Here is a 15,108-nt window from a genome sequence, read left to right as displayed (position 1 = left end):
AGGATAAATAAACATTCTCATTCTGAATAATAGCAATTTCACGACGAGGAACTTGGATATGAACCCTTCGCGTCGCGTTCATCTTTAATTCAGTACAGCTCCCTCCTCCTACCCCAGCACACGTGTTCCTCCCACTCCCTGGAAGCCTCAAAACCCCAGTGAGGCCCTCGTGTGTGCATATATTTCTCGTACAAAAGAAATAACGCTTTCGGGAATGCATCCCCAATATCATCATCGTCACCACGATCCATGGGCACATAGCCCCGTAGTAGGTGTCCACTGCACATTTCGTCAATTGCTGTTTCCACTTTACTCTCTCTGTTTTGTGCCGATAGGCTCAAGTAGTGCGCATATTAGTGTATTGTATAGCAGTGTAGTGTAAGGGGCCGTCCATAAATGACGTCATGCACCTGGGAGGGGGGGGGGGTCAGACATCTGTGACGATGTGTGACGAGGGGGAGGGGGTTTGAGAAATGTGGCGTCACGTAAAAATGCGCAACTTTAAATAAATATAGACAACACGTTCTACTTAATTGAATAGACTTTTTAATAAATGTTTTATCCTACAACATCAGATTGCAGCGCCACGTATATACGCACTATGACAATAGTTTAAAGTGATTTGAAGCATGTTTTATATTTTTCGGGGAGGGGGGGGGGGGCAGAGCTTTGTGACGTCATATTTGAGGGGGGGGGTCTGACTTTTTGTGACGCCGTGTGACGAAGGAGGGGGGGGGGTCAAAAATCGTCCAAAATCGCGTGACGTCATTTATGGACGGCCCCAAAGTGCACCATCACGAGCCATGGTCAGATAGCCCCTGCACATTTTGTTATTTGTTTCCATTTTTCTCCTGTCCTGTAGTGCCAATATGCTGAAGTAGTGCACATCTTTCTGAAACCAATCTGTATGAATGTAGAACTTCGTTCACACCGTACGTAGCCAATCGGAGGTGTCCGTCAAGCCATTCTCTTGTGAGTCTTCCTCTCTTTCGAGTTCCTTCCATTTTTCCGAACGACAACGACACACTTTAAATGTCCCTGTTGTCCATCCGACTACATATGTGTGTCCAAATAGTGGCAGTTTTCTTGTCATCACTGCCTGCATTATCAGCTCTTCCCCATATATACAGCTAGGTTTACTACTTGGCTTCGCCCGAGACTTGGATTCTTGTCTTGGATTAATAGACGGCCTACGCGGAGGGTGGGTGGGGGTGGGGGGATGCGTGACGTCAGCAGGCACACTGCGTGACGCTGCCGCATGCGGGTGACGTCACAGATGTGATGTCACCGCTCACTTGCGTGAAAAATATATCCATTATTGTGTCCCCCCCCGCCCCCCAAAATACAAAAGTACATTTTTATACTTTTTGCATTGTGTACAGTCTGGAAGCTACCCACATGCCAAATTTAAAGTTTGTTGCATGTCGGGAAGTATGCTAAACATTTCGAACAGACACATTCACAAATTTCCCTTTTATATATATAGATGAGGGGTATAATAATCCCCTTTAGAGCTACAAATTTATTTAGCGTTGCTCTCGCTTACTCCAGAAGCAGCGCCAAGCAAGGCCCGCCTGTATTTGAGCCGATCCCGGTTGCGTCTGCTGCTGCGTGCTGGTCGACCGAGTTGGGGATGCTTTGGTTTCTTTTGAAAGTGGGCCTGCTCATCTGCCCAAGTTACGCTGCGGGCACGAGAATGCCCCCTTCCGTGCGTGACGGTCCCAGTCTCGCTGCACAAGTGTGCGGCAGTCGGGCTGTATAACTAAACTCAAACTGTTTGCGGGTTCGTGCTGAACAAGTAATGAATTGGGCACGTTTTGTTGACGTGACAACCCTGACGAATTGGCTGTGTAGGTGGTGGCGGGTTTAGCGACACATTTATATTTAAGCGATCGAACTCCAAAGAAAACTCGTGGATAATATTGGTCGCGAAAGCTAAAACTAAAACTTTAAATTTTACCAGGTAAGGCCCCACTGGGCTGTGCAGCTCTTTTTATTACACGCTTTCTTTTAACTCACTCTGTTGTTGTTGTCGTCGTTGTTGTATCCTCAAATCTTGTAACTCAATTTTAACCCACCTCCCAATGTGGTATCGACTGCAAACTTCGTATACGTATGTCATACTGATGACAATACTATATTCTATCATAATATATATATTTTTAAACATTATTTTTTATATGTTATGTTTCGGCTTGGGTCTAATTGTCCACGGCCAACTAAAGTCGGCTGTAATTGCCCACGGTCCCTTACGTTATGGCAAGCTTCGGGGCCACTTTCTGGAGTCGTGGAGTTCTGCCATCACTAGTACATGTCATTAAAGCGTGTTTTAAAAAAAAGTTTTTAAAATATTACTTATTCAGGAGCAGCCTCGCTATCACAAATGATAGCCCAACGAAGTGGCCTATCGTGTGGAAATTAATAGCAGCAGCCGAATACTCTCAAACGCGTGACGTCCACTCTAAATGCGGAGGGGGAAAACCAGAGTTACCTGGAGAAAAAAATCTACGCGACCACGGGGAGAGAGAAAGAGACACCCAAACTACAACTATACAGCAGGAGTCACATGGTACGGATCGAACCCACCGCGACCTCCTGCATACCAGGCGAGGTAGTTAACATCTCCTAGCCACCGCAGCACCTTGCATGACCCTGGTCTCGCTACACCCATCCCGTGTAACGATCTTAAACTGCTTGACGTGCTTGTTCAGCGTTGGCAGGAGACCACACTGACCACCACGTGTACCACTCAAACACGTACATGGAAAAAACAAAATTTTGCCCACGCAGCTGATTACGCAGCTAGTTGGGTTAAGAGCCTATTGCATCCGGGAATGCTGCGCCAGGAGGTGGTGGAGCTTATGGAGGAAGCCACTGGAGCTATGCATTTTTTATTATTACACGCTTTTATTTAACTCAATCCAGCGAAACGTCGTACTCAAATTGTAAATGTTGTGGTTTCACGCTTCAACACACCGGTGGGCTAAATCAGTGAACTAATTGTCCTTTGTCAACGTGACACTTTTTTACTGATTGGCCGTGTCGGGTGGTGGAGGGTTACGACACATTTATAAATAACGCGATCTAAACCCAAAAACGTTGATTATCAATCCGTCTGTTGTCGTATCCTCAAAAAATCTTCTAACTCAATTTTTACCCACTTCCCAATGTGCTATCAACTGCAAACTTGGTATACTTATGTCATACTGATGACAAGACTATATTCTTTCATTGAAAAAATATATTTTTTTTAAACAATCTTTTTTTACGGGTCTAATTGTCCACGCTCAACTCACGTTGACTGTAAATCACCACGTGGTCCCTTACGTCACGGCAAGCCTCGGGGAGCCACGCCGAGGGGCGGAGGATGTGGAAGGAGGGGAGGGGCGATGGGGGAAGGGGGCAGGGGGAGGGGCAGCTCGGACAGTACATTCGATTAAAGCAGCGGTCGGGAACCTATGGCTCGCGAACCATATATGGCTCTTCCGGTGACGGCATATGGCTCCCAGACAATTTTGAGTTGAAAAAATAATAATAAAAAAATATAAATAAAATCAGTTTGGAACCGATTTTAAAATACTTGTGATATCGCTTAATAATACTGTGTCATTTTAAAGTAAACAGAAATTTGTTTTGAAGATAAAATTTCTCGGGTCACGGGTCCCGTGGACCAGAAGTCGCATTAAAAGTAAGACATTTAATTTATTATACGTTAAAAATACTATATGGCTCTCAATGAAATATATTTAGAAATATTTGGCGTTTATGGCTCTCCCAGTCAAAAAGGTCCCCGACCGCTGGATTAAAGCGTGTTTAAAAAAAAAGTGCTTTTTCTATTTTTACACCATCGAGATTGAAAACTAATTTCTTTAGAACTGATTGTTGTGTTGAGCTTGTCCCCCCCTCCATCGCCCGCACCTCTCATTGACACGATTGGCAACGCACGGTGCGAAATAAGTTCAACGTACGTACAGAGAAACTCGCACAGAGACCACCAGTTAGTTGTTCTTTCACCCCGCACCTCCGATTAGCACGGTGGGCTACATATGGTGCGAAAGACGTTCAACGTACACACGTGGTGTGGTCAACACCACCACACTCGGCTGCCTTTTTCTCCCCAGTGCTGATGCATTAAACTCTGTACCAGACACTCGTGTTGAGGCTGCGTCTACTCACACGAGGCCCAGAATACGTTATTTTTACTTTTAAACCTTTGTGCACGCACGTTAGACTTAGTGGGGAATGAAACTCGTAATCAGGTTCGCAGTGCGGTGTGTTAACCAGTCCCCACCTGTCTTGGTATGCATGTACTACAGTTAATACCTCGGTTAACGTTCCCAGATATCACTTCGTTGTCAGAAACTTCGTTACCAGAGGTGGGCATAACGTGTGCAGGCGTAGGGATGCTGTTCAAGGACTTCAGATAATGCGTTTACAATACGAAAACATCGCTGCACGGTAGCCCTTGGTTCAAAGTGGTCTGTAAGGTGGACTGCTCTAACTGCTAACGAACACGCCACTTGACTCTCCAATGTTTCCCGCCCCTACCCTCCTTGCGGTCTACAATTTCGTTTCAAGAGATACATTTTACGCTGCACTCTTTGCACAGTGCGTGGTGTTGGCCTCCGCCATTGCCTCGTGTGCCAAAGCGACTGGCAAAGCCATCGGTAGAAATGACTTCTCATCGCCCTCCCAGCCTGCGTTGTTTCGTGGTCAAAATGCGAGCTTTCTTATAAATGCTGACCCATCGATACGTTGCGGTATGGCAATGAAAGACGTTTGCAGATTATTATACTGCCCAACCTCTACAAAGTCACCAAAGTTGCTGACCATACTCTTTGGTTCTTTGGTAAAGTCACGTAGGCACCTACGTGACTTTACCGAAAGAACCAAAGAGTATGGGGTTTTCTCTCCTTTACATGGTCAGCAATCTTGATTTGAAGCTATCGTGACTGCAGGAATCCATACTCTTTGGTTTTGTCGGTAAAAATAAAATAAAATTGTATACCTACGTGACTTTACCGAAAGAACCAAAGAGTATGGGGTTTTCTCTCCTTTACATAGTCAGAAATCTTTGAAGCTTCAAATCAAGATTGCTGACCATGTAAAGGAGAGAAAAACAAATTGGGTGGCATTTGCGATGTGGTCTAGGAAAAAATCTTGTAGAACTAATTATCCAAAGAGAGGGAGGAAGTGATAATTTCAGACCCAAGAACGCAACCCTAGTTTTTTTCCCGACACGGCATTTTCCAAAAACGTAGCCCCCCCCTCCCTCCCCGCGTACGGCGAGGCTTTTATGGTCTTAACTTTGGAGCTTTCGTGACTGCAGGAATTATTCTTTGGTTCTTTCGGTAAAGTCACGTATTCCCTCTCTCTCTCTGCCTGTTTATTTAGTGTAATTTTTTCTGTCTACACTCGTTTTTTGTCGTTCTTAGGTTCTGCTCTGTCTGTGTGTCTCCGTCCCTCTTGTTTTTATGTTTTGTCTTTCTTTGAAATTTTCACACTTAAATTCTAACTTAGCAATCTTTGAAATACGTAATCGACCAGGCTATGCGTTAATTGTGTGTTGACCGACTCTCTGTGTCGTTTTACATAACATTTCGATACTTTGCTAGGTTATTTAATTTTAGTGTGTCTCTTTCTCCCCCTAAGCCTGCTCACTCCTGTTTGTTGTACTCATTGACATGTAAATTTTGTCTCTAACCCCTCCCTCTCGCTGCCTCCGCCCCCCTCTGTCTATTTAAGGCCACCCCACAGAGACGATCACCCCTCTCTGTACCTGTGTTGCCCGTTCCGTGTATCTTGGTGATATGTCTGCTTATATGTCTGTCTATAATTTTTTCTGGTTAGATTTTATGTCGCTATTTCATTATACCTGATGATGATGATGATTGCTTGTGTTGCAATCGAAACGTCGTATGCTATTATTTAATTTATTATTTTTCTTTATACGTGACTTTACCGAAAGAATAGCTTTTATGGTCTTTTTTCGATATTTTTCGAGGCCTTTTCCAGTGTCCTCTATCGTCCTGGTTTGGATTTTCCCAGCTTTGTCATCCACGTTTTGTGAATTTGTGGGCAGCTGACGCCGGAATGTTGCCGGTGTCGGGATTGAACTGTGCTAGAGCACGAAAGGCCATTATTAAATCTAAACTATTAAACGAAAACTATTTTTGATTTTACCAAGTAAGGCCCACTGAGCTGTATTGCTCTTTTTCAGAAGCGAACTGGCCATCACAAATGACAGCTCAACAAAGTGGCTATTCGCGTGGAAATGTATAGCAGCCAAGTACTCTGAACGTATGTTCATTCTAAATGTGGAGGGGAAAACCCGGAGGATCTGGAGAAAAATCCACGCAAGCAAGGGGAGAGAGCGACATGCAAACTCCAAATATACAGCAGGCCGTCAGGGACGGGATCGAACGCACGACCTCCTGCATACCAGAGTTGTAGTGAACATCTCCGAGCCACCCTGGGATGCTGGCAGCTTCACCAAGGTGGATGCGGAACCATTGCTTGCTCAGCATTGCTGTGATGAGTGTGATGGGCGGCAAGGCACGGCTGTTGCAAGCTTTTAGCCGGAGACCATTCATACGAGTCTATGCCAGTGTTCTTATTTCAAGACCCCAACTGGCCACTGGCGGCCCTCGGGTGGCCTTTAGTGGGGCCCCGCCTGACAATACACAGTGAGAAAACACCCCCCCATCATCTATCGTCATGCTGCTGTCAAACCCCCAATGGTTTCAAATGTGTGGCGGCCCTCGCACTGATGTCTTCTTATCGGCGAAAGTGCGCCCCCCCCCTCTCCTCTGAAAATGAGTGAATACTGCACTACACTATACACTACACACGACACTATACACTACGCTACACACTACACTATAGACTACACTATTCACTATGCTACACACTAGACTACACTATACACAACACTATGCTACACACTAAGCTACACACTACATTACACTATGCCAGTGTTCTTCATTGCAAGGCTTCCACGAGCCACTGGCGACCCCTGTGGCCTTCAGTGCGGCCCCTGATGTGCGACCTCGCCCGACAATACACAAAGAGTGAAAATACCCCCATCATCATCATCACCATCGTGCTGCAGTCAAACACCCCCAATGGTTTCAAATGTGTGGCTACACCCTCACACTGATGATGTCTTCTGATCGGCGAAAGTGGCCCCACCCCCCTCTTAAAATGTATGAAGAACAGTGGTCTGTGTGTACGTAAGGCTTTGCGCCTCTTTATGAGCCCATTAATTTATATGTAAATCTATGCATCTGTGTGTGATAACTATGGGTCTTTATTCAAAGTCTGAATTCCTATGAGAATCATTGGCGACCGTGCTGAGACCACCAACTGACTGCAATTGCGAATTACGCTTAATCACAGATGGACATCCGAACCCTGGATTCGAATCCGGAGAACCTGGTCAGCGGTGCCAACTCGGCAATGACGACATAAATGGAGCAGGAAACAAGCGAAAAAGCATACAAATAACAATTAATCATTCAATCTGTTGACTGTGCATAAAAAAGCCGCAATGAACCACATGCACCTGGCACATACGGAACCTATTAACCACATGCAACGCGCACATACGGAAACGCATTATATAAGTCTCTCTGGCTCCCCGATCACATCACTTCGCTGTTCACTGGTGCAGTGAGAAGGTAAGGCAAAGATGAATGTGCGTCCTTTCTGTTAACTGACAGGCTTGTTGCGATATCATTAGTCACGATGCTAAGATATCAATTTTTACGATGTGTCGCTTATTGGGATGTCAGTTTCCCATTTCTTTGCGATTGTATTTTACGTTTTATTTTTTTGTATTGTTTCGTGTGCTTTTTTTGCTTCCCATATGAATAAATTTTTTTTTTACATATACGTGGTTAGGCCACGGAATAATGATCTGGCCAACTTTGTTAAGACCCTTCAATATTTACCAACTTCATAATTCGATTGTTTAGAGTATTCAGCTGCTGCTATACATTTCATCATAAGCCACTTCGTTGAGCTATCATTGTGAACAGGTCGCTTCTGAAAAGAGCAAATAGCTGAGTGAGCTTTACCTGGCAATATATATTTGAATTGTTATTTTTGGTAGTCTCCAAAATGATAAAAACACAAGCATAGGTTTTACCCTTTCTGGCAATAAAACAGGTGTTATGACGTTCAAAACCCGGATACATTTTTCAAGGCATCAAGTCTACATTAACCACACATCTGTGTGGCAATAATGACAAACATGCTCTGATAATAATGTTATATGCGTTGTCTTTGAAATTAATTGGCCTACACAAGAGACAGCCTTCTTTATGGTCTTGTCTCACCGCTAGTGTTAGACCAGAGAATGCCAACAGGCGATGTCAAAGTTTTGCATTTCAGCATAATGCCACGTCTCTCAATGCTATCCCAAATATTGTTTCAATGTCCAAAATCTAGAGGGCATTTGGTCACCACTTGCAGAGCACCTTTTCGACGGATTCAAATATACTCTATATAGACGAATAAAGTCCACAAAGGACAAAGCGTAAGGCCATTACCACGACCTCATTTAGACCAGGCAAGATAGCTAATGGTCAAGAATAGTCACGGAGTGCCAGCCAAGGAATGGACCATGTCTGAGAGGACGTACGCCAGGAATCGTGAAAGGTGTCGATGGCTTGTGGAGACCTTCATCCAGAGGTCAATAGATCATGTTTCATGATGATCAGAAGTTCCCAGACAGGAGCTTATTTCCTGAGTAAAGCCAGTAGAGCTAATACGCTCTTTATGAAGGGTGACTCGACTAGCAGACAACAAAGCATTCCACAATTACAGATTTTAAAAAATACGTTGCAAAATTACATTCACACTTAGTGAGTTTAATAACATAGTTTTGTGCGTTTAATAACAGAGTTTTTAAATGAGGACCTAGATGGCAGAATGGAGATGCCAAGAGACGAAACTAGCCGTTTCCAAACACTTTAGGGGAGCCACATTAAATGATGATTAATGACAAATGTGTATTTGTCTTGTGTCTACCCAAACAGCTGTGCCATCAAGGAAAAAACCCCAGAAAAAACAAAAAGTTACTTAATCGACTAAACACGTTGGTTTGAAAGGAGAATCGATTTTGTTTCTTCAACCCCCACCGATAATAAAATGGCTGCTATTCCTAAATCAGTCATGGACGCCCCCTGCTGGCTCTACACCGACACGGAGGTAATGAACCTGATGCTGGGTATGTTGAGTGGGAAGCTCGCGGAGTGCACGTCTCAACTGGGCTCCAAGGGCGAGGGCTTGGCGAGGGCAGGAAGGATGGTGGGAAGCATTGGACCACTCGGTGCGGTGTCTGAGAAAGAGGTGACCATCGTGACCTCGGCTATGATCTCAACCTCCATTGCGACGAGCCCTGCGGCCACCTCCACCGCCTCTTCCTCGGGTACCATCAAGACCATCGTGAAGGTGCTCCAAGTGTTGGGCAAGGCCCTGGGCTTGGCAGGGGATGTGGAGGCCCAGCCGGAGGAGGCGGTGACGTTGAAGCGTGTAGCCGTAGTGGTGATGGCTCTGGCAGGGTCTCTGCAGGGTGCCGACTGGAAGGGCAAGAATTTCCAGGCACTGCAGCTGGCGATAGTCATCAAGACTCTGAGCGGGCTTCAGGAGGCACTGGAGCTCTCGGCAGCAGAAGGAGGATGTGGAGTTGAAGGGATGGGTGAAAATGTGAATGCACTGCCAAAGGTTTTGATGATCGTAGATTTATGTCTGGGAACTTTGGAATACTTGATTCAGTTTTTTGCGTTGTGTCTGAAATATAAAATGCGGGAAGCTGAAAGCGAATATTGTAACATTATAGTTCAGGTAATTGGGTTAATTCGGGAGATCTTTAAAATCTGGGACAAGCCCAAGAAAGTGGAGACAGATTTTCCACACGTGTAAATCGGTGGATTTATTAATTAAAGGAACAAATATACCACGCATCTTTTTATCTTGTAAATGCTGACACAGGCTGTGTGTCTGTTTGTATCCCTCTACCATGAGTTTTTAAACTTTGTTAATGATGAAAAATGGACTTTAATGTTACTGTCATTCCCAACCATTTTAAGATAGCCACGCATACCCAATCACTACTAGATCCAGCTTCTAATTTGGCTGGGCGGTTGTCTTGAAGCAAGGGTTTGTTAGATTACACAGACGTTGTGCAACTCCATCCCCCATGGGCATCAACAAAGTGCCTTATCCTTCCTTGGCCAGAAGGCAGTACAGTAAATGTGGACTAATGAGGTCTCACTTATTACACACAAAGTGCTTGCAACGAATGAAACACCAATACCTTGGCCGATTTGGTCAATGTGCATAAACCATCATCATGTGAACTTCGGTCATCCTCCCAGCCGCGGCTTTTGGCTGGCTATCGAACAAAGCTGGTCACTGCATCACACACTTTCAGACGTGATTCTGTGGCCGTCTGGAATGCTCTTCTGATATTAGAAAGCCACTGCAAGCTATGCACTTTAAAATAATCTAGAGTGACAAACTCATTTCTTTCGAACTGCTTTTTGTGTTTAGTGTCTTGTCCTTCCCTCGCACCTGCGATTGGCACGGTTGGCTATGGACAGTGGGACAAGTTCAATACACACAGATACATGCATACAATAAGCAGACTAATCTCCATCTGTCCCATCTGTAGGAAACATTGTTGATTTCCCCCTCGTATGCGTGGGGTTTTATCCAGGTGCTCCAATTTATTCCCATAACTCATTAACTAAGTGGACAAAATATACACTTGATATGTATGCACTTCGTGTTTGCAGATTGCATAGCCCAGTCAACCCAGTTCCACTAACCAAGGAGGCTCTTTGTGCCATATCACGAGTTGAGCGCTGAGGCCAGAAATTGTTCAAAACTGGTGGGGAGGGGGGGATACAATAAAAAAAACCCTCCCACCGGGATTGTCCCAGCGAAACCGGAACATCTTGGTACAGTATAGCCTTGCGCTAGTTTGACGCCACTGCAACGGTTTCTCTCACGGGGTCACATTGTTTTTTTGTCGTTAAAGAAGTTTTAAACTCAGGACACGCTGCCTCGTTATATGTCATATGTCGTACGTCCTTCGTCCAAAGCACAGTTACTCGAAGTTATCTTCAATTTAGAGCAAATATTCTAAAGTTGGAAGCAGATCAGTGGCTTTTCACCGTTAGATCTAGAACAGGGAGGGGGATCGGCAAACAAAATAACAAGAAGAGGCGGCATTTTTTTCGAATTCAGTAACAAAAAATTCAAGAGCCGCAATGCAACGTGGTGAATACGAGACGGTGGCACTCCTTCCTAAATGACGTCACGAAGCAGTCCCTTAAAGAGCCGCATGTGGCTCCAGTAGCTGCAGGTTGCCGACCCTGGTCTAGAATATTCTATTTTCTATTTCAAATGTTAGAACTTAAAAAAAAAACTGTTTGACAACAAAATAGAAGTTATTTTACAATTTATGTTAAGTTTACACTGCTCTTCAAATGTGTTTTACTGAATGGATTGTGAGCTTTCATGTTTTCATCATACGTTTTTGTAAGCCTTTATAAAAGCTTGTATCAATTATTATACTTGTCTTCCTCATATGGCTGATGTTAATGTTTGAGAATAAATGCTAATTTTACACCGAGGTGATGAATGATGAGCAGCAGAGGAGTGTAATCACTGTGGTGATGCCTCCTCCTGCGTCTTTGTGAATCGGGAGTTGAGTCGTTATAGAAATATGACCAATCTGCAGTGTAAAAAAAAAAAAGTATCTGGCACCTGTCGTGACGGGTACTGCAAGATCCAAACATGTCTGTCCGGTGCTCGCTGAGCTGCAATGGCTTCTGGTTGCCGAATGAATGCGTTGTAAGGTCACACTTATTACACACAAAGTGCATGCCACAAATTTGCTGATCTCCACAATACCTTGCTGATCTCGTCAAGGAGCATAAACCATCACGCGAATTCCGGTTATCCTCGCAGCAGCAGTGGCTTTTGGCGAACCATAGAACAAAGACGGTCACCGCATTGCACGGCGCTTTCAGATGCACTTCTGCGCCGTATGGAATGCTCTTCCGATATGAGGTAACTACTGGAGTAGGGAACTTTTAAATCATCATCTAGATTGAAAACTAATTTCTTTAGTACTGCTTTTTTGTGTTTAGTTTAATCAGAACATTGTGGCAATCAAAACAGGGATAGAATTACGGTATTTAATTGTAAATCATGATCACGGTTCTCACCTGCTCGCTCAACTTGAGCATAACCATGTTGACTTCAGTGCGTCGAATTGGGTGTTGCAAAGCAAACGATAACGTTATTTATTAAGATTATAATACGTAATTATTTTAGCAACAGCAATCGTAGTAATTAATGTAATTTGTTTGTTCAAGGCTAAGTGGCAACTACAGCGACCGCTCCGGCGCCATGCCCAGCAATAACCGCTCTGATTGGACAAGACGTTTGACCTCATAGCTGGGCGTGACCATTCGTGATTTAAAAAAAGGGGGGGGGGGGGGAAATGTATAAGTATTCATTGTTAAAATTAAGTAAAAATATCAATCTTGAATTGTTACACGATGCGAGTCTGTGTAGAAAATGTCAGTTCGTTAGGCTTCGTAGATCTAAAGATATTAAGCGTCACAGATTTGAAAGAACGAAACGTCGTAGTTTTTTGTTATTTTCTTTTAACAGACAAGGCAAGTTCGATAAAGTGTGTAAAAAAACGTTAATCAGAAATCTCATAATTCCTCATCTATTTTGTCTCGCTTGCATGTTCATTTGAAGAAACGTGACATTTTATATTTTATAAAGACAGAGTTGCTGACAAATATGTTTATTTTTTATATTACGTTATCATCATATCCCTACAACCCTTAGACATACACACATATTTATTTCACTTCGCATTTTTACACGGACCCTAATATCACGAAAGCAAACCTAATGCACTCACAATATGGATTTGCAACACTTCTTTACTGTCCGCTCCAGATGGAATTGCATACGCATCAAACCTCGACATTACCAACAGGCTAATATACACGTGCTGCCCATCACGGAAAGGGGGAATGGCTCTGTCCTCTGTCCTGCCATATTAACACGTGAGGCTTAAAAAAAAATGAACCCCAAACAGGGCCCATTCTTTATAAAAGCTCATTTGCCACACCGTCCAGGAGATAGATTTAGCCCCTCGCCTGTTCACACGCGTGCTCACGAGCTGTATATGTAACTAGAATAAGTACCCGGCGTTGCCCGGGTGAAAAATATATTTCTTAATAACCTTACATATATACACAGATGGGCTGCTACCCCTGCCCCCCCCCCCCCCCCCCAGCCACGATCTCCTCGGCCGCTGTGCAGTAATATGTACGGCCTATAGTGTGGTGGGGTGTCGAGGCCTAGTCTCGTGCAGAGCCTCCGGCCTTGCCTAGATTGCCCACCCGGCTGAGGCTGGGTACCGGGGCCGTTCCCCCCCCCCCCCCCGCGCTACAATAATACTGTCTAATCGCTATAATTTAATTATCTACCGAGCCTATAATAGTAATTGCACACATTGGGGTGGCGGGGGAGTGAAGAGGACGTGAAACTTTGATGAATTTACCTCAGAGTCGCGTGGTGGGTGTCGAGGCCTAGTACCGTGCAGAGCCTCCGGCCTCGCCTAAATTGGCCACCCGGCTGAGGCTGGGTACGAGTACCGTTCCCCCCCCCCCCCCCCCCCCCCCCCCACAATAATACTGTCTAATCGCTATAATTTTATAATCTACCGACCCTATAATAGTAATTGCACACATTGTGGTGGGGGGGGGGGAGTGAAGAGGACGTGAAACTTTGATGAATTTACCTCAGAGTCGCGTGTTAATGCGTGCGCATATTTTTAACGGGAATAAAAAATGGCGTCCACCCCGCAGCGAATGCGTCGCTACCCGTTGCCAGGGGCAACCGCCGGACCAATCGTGTCTCGCAAATCCCTCACATTTCGTCCAATGAAACTGCGTATGGTCCGGCGACACACAGACAAACAGACACACACACAGACACACACACAGACAGACAGACAAACAGACAGACAGATTTGCGATTTTATATATATAGATTCTGTTTGTCTGTCTGTGCCGACTGATAGAGCCGCCACTGCCGTCTCTGTTGCTACGCCGCTCCCTATTACCCTAAAGTCAATCCCTCGGCTGTTCCTTCCCAGGGTAGCGTAAATGCATTCAAAGAGTTATTATTTAATCAAGTGACTCAGTGTTGTTGTTATTGTCTTGGTGCCACGTTAACACAGAACAGGGATGCACGGCGTCCAAACGACCCACATAAACGTGCGAGGTATGATGTACTTAAAAAAAATACAAACAAATGTTTTTTATCTTACTAGGTAAGGCCCACTGAGCTGTATAGCTTTTTTTCAGAAGCGACCTGGCCACAAATTAGATCTCAACGAAGTGGCTTATCATGTGAAAATGTATAGCAGCCAAATACTCTAAGCGCATGTTTCTAAATGTGGAGGGGAAAACCTGGAGGAGAAAAATCCACATGACCACGGAGAGAACATGCAAACGCCAAATATACAACAGGTGTCAGGGTCAGGATCGAATCCACGACCTCCTGTAAACAAGGCGAAGTAGTTTACATCTCCTAGCCGCCGCGAGACCCAAATACTTGTCCGGCAGACAACATCAAAGCATCTCACAATTACAGATAAATAAAAACTCACTCAATTATAATAATGATAGCAGTTATGTTGTAAAATTACATTCACACTTTTTTTCAAATAAAGTCAGTTGAGATGAGGACAGAGATGGCAGAATGGAGATGCCAAGAGACGAAAATTCTTAGGTGCTTCCAAACACTTTATAGCTCAACCGAACAAGTGTGTTACCCGTGTAGCTGTGTTGTGATTTCCCAGTGCATTCATTTGGTCACCTCTTGAGAACACCGTATATAAATATGTACATGATCACCATGCATGTAAATATATCTTGGCGTGTGACAGTTAATTGCCTCAATGTGCAACACGCAGGGTGCATTTAAAACATCGCGCAGCACTCATCGGGTTCGCTGTTGTAGCAACAGCTATCAAGGAAACGAGCTCCTTAAATAGGGATA

This window comes from Lethenteron reissneri, chromosome 69 (assembly GCF_015708825.2).
Source record: "Lethenteron reissneri isolate LAM-NWPU_2019-01 chromosome 69, ASM1570882v1, whole genome shotgun sequence".
Classification (NCBI taxonomy): Eukaryota; Metazoa; Chordata; class Hyperoartia; order Petromyzontiformes; family Petromyzontidae; genus Lethenteron; species Lethenteron reissneri.
The sequence above is the reverse complement of the archived record's forward strand: the minus strand, read 5'-3'. Positions refer to the sequence as shown.